General features: G+C 29.4%; 1 protein-coding gene across 2 annotated transcripts in view; it reads right to left on the bottom strand.

Moving 5' to 3' along the window:
* LOC137639195 (serine protease 7-like) overlaps positions 1–2,006 on the bottom strand; it is a 117,516-nt gene extending 115,510 nt beyond the window's left edge. The window contains exon 1 of one of the 2 annotated variants that reach the window (XM_068371487.1): positions 1,834–2,006. The gene's annotated coding sequence lies outside the window, so the exon portion shown is untranslated. Of the gene's footprint in view, positions 1–1,729 lie in introns of both variants that reach the window. The other variant, XM_068371488.1, reaches the window with a different exon arrangement.
* Positions 2,007–2,885: the final 879 nt, after the last annotated feature.

Genomic DNA, 2,885 nt, shown 5'->3' on the forward strand with positions numbered 1-2,885 from the left:
GGATTGATACATAAATAATAAATACACATACTTATCTATCTTTCTGCACACATGCACAACACACACACGCATATATATATATATATATATATATATATATATATATATATATATATATATATATATATACATAAATGGATGTTTTTACTTTTTCTATTGGTGCAAATAAAAAGAGAGAGAGAGAGAGAGAGAGAGAGAGAGAGAGAGAGAGAGAGAGAGAGAGAGAGAGAGAGTTCATAAATACATATCAAAGTGACTGTTTTCATTTCTACCACGTTTAATATATATATATATATATATATATATATATATATATATATATATATAAATATATATATATATATATTTATATATATATATATATTTATATATATATATTATATATTAAAATAAAACATACTTTCCAATATCTTTTTTGATTGAAAATAACGTTATCATGTACGATTATAATTCAATTAGAGTATATTTATCGAATTTATTTTCCTTACCGTAAATCATCAAGAGGAGCGGGAACTTTTTGAGGTCACTCACTTCTGGTTGGAATTCTTTGCCAAAAATTTAGTATAACGGTACTTGGATGAAAGCACCATGCTTTCTTTTTTTTTGCAATGGATGTTTTTTTCTTTTTTTGGATTGGAAAGTTTTCATGCATTGATACACGCGCATATATATATATATATATATATATATATATATATATATATATATATATATATATATAAATATAAATATATATATATATATATATATATATATATATATATATATATTATATATATATATACACATATATATATATATGTATATATATATATATATATATATATATATATATATATATATATATATATATACAATTGTTTATATATATTATAATGGCTACATTCGTATATATATCATATATATATATATATATATATATATATATATATATATATATATATATATATATATATATATACACAAATATGTATAATATATATATATATATAAATATATATATATATATATATATATATATATATATATATATATATGCATATATATATATATATATATATATATATATATATATATATATATATATATATATATATATATATATATATATATATATATATATATATATAATTATCGGTAGATTGAAATATGGTGATGGTAAGTTTAAGGAATTCATTTAGCCTTTGTAGCATCATCTTCCACAAGTCTGACAAACATCCACTTACCCCGTTCTCACGCTTGAACGCTCAAACATAACAACTACATTCTCTCAAGGTCAAAGACTAACTTACCTGTCACAACTAGGGGTATAAAATCGACTAGTAACACTGACACGCACAGCTATCTAACTTTGGTCAAGCTTTTTCTTCTAGTGTCTTGTGGAGCCCAGTTGAAAGTTTGGTGAACTAATCTCTCTTGGGGAGTGCGAAGAACTTGTCCAAACCATCTCCTATATATATATATATATATATATATATATATATATATATATATATATATATATATACAAATATATAATTATCGGTAGATTGAAATATGGTGATGGTAAGTTTAAGGAATTCATTTAGCCTGTGTAACATCATCGATCTCTCTCAGGGGATGATTTCCACAAGTCTGACAAACATCCACTTACCTATCATGTTATGAAGAAGCCTCAAGAATCTCCGATCTCACGCTTAAACGCTCAAAATTAACAACTACATTCTCTCAAGGTCAAACACTAACTTACCTGTCACAACTAGGAGTAAAAAATCGACTAGTAACACTGACACGCACAGCTATCTAACTTTGGTCAAGCTTTCTCTACAACTGGTGGTTAGAGTGAGGGCTTACCTGTAAGTTTGTTCCACCTAATGCCGCCTTGTAGATTACCTTGGGACTGGCTGCACTGTGAATAAGCACAGCGGCGACTCTGAGTGGGGTTTTCCGGTGGCGACGCATCGTGCACGAAGGACCTAGCCTGGTCCTGGGAGTCCCCAGGTGACGTCACACGGGTTTTGGGTAGAAATAGGAAAACTTCCACCGGCATGCACGAATCGTTTGCATTAGTCCGTCGTCTTTCTGTTGTTGATTGTTTCCATGTGCATTTTTTGGCGTTGATTGTTAATGAGTCCAGATGCTGTTTTACACAAATACATACGTACTCACATGTACTATTAGAAAATCTGTAATTTTAATCGGAAATTCTCCGTAAAAATATACTGTTCTCCACCGCATTTCAGTAAAATACAGGCGGCCGTAATTGTACCTCACTTTGTTATTATTTTTCACGGGTTGGTGACCGTAATATCACTCCTTTACGTCCATGTATCCGTTTCTTAAAAGGGTAAAAATACTTGAATAAATGTTGCCATACATTTACCGTTTTTTTAATGCAAATTTTCAAGTTCAACGTTATATTACTTGTAATAGATGTGAACCACCAAATAAATCCTAGAACACTAAAACCTTATCAAATCCCAAATCATAAAATCATGACTGTTCATAATATAACAGAAATTCCAATAACCACACAGAAAACAAGGAAGACCCCAAAGTAGTCAATTATGACACGCAAAGCATGAACCATAAATAAGACTTACCAAAATAAAATACCAAATAAATCCTAAGACACTAAACCTTATCAAATCCCAAATCATAAAATCATGACTGTTCACAATATAACAGAAATTCCAATAACCACACAGAAAATAAGCAAGACCCCAAAGTAGTTATTATGACACGCAAAACGTCTCATAAATAAGACTTACAAAAATAAAATATTTTCTAGTTCACTGTCCGTTAGTTCGAGGTCTAACGTGATGAAATCAGCACAGGCTTTTGCGGAAGTGGCTTTCACTGGACGCCCGGCCCCAAAGGATTCTTTCACCCAAGAGTTGGATGAC

This window comes from Palaemon carinicauda, chromosome 4 (assembly GCF_036898095.1).
Source record: "Palaemon carinicauda isolate YSFRI2023 chromosome 4, ASM3689809v2, whole genome shotgun sequence".
NCBI lineage: Eukaryota > Metazoa > Arthropoda > Malacostraca > Decapoda > Palaemonidae > Palaemon > Palaemon carinicauda.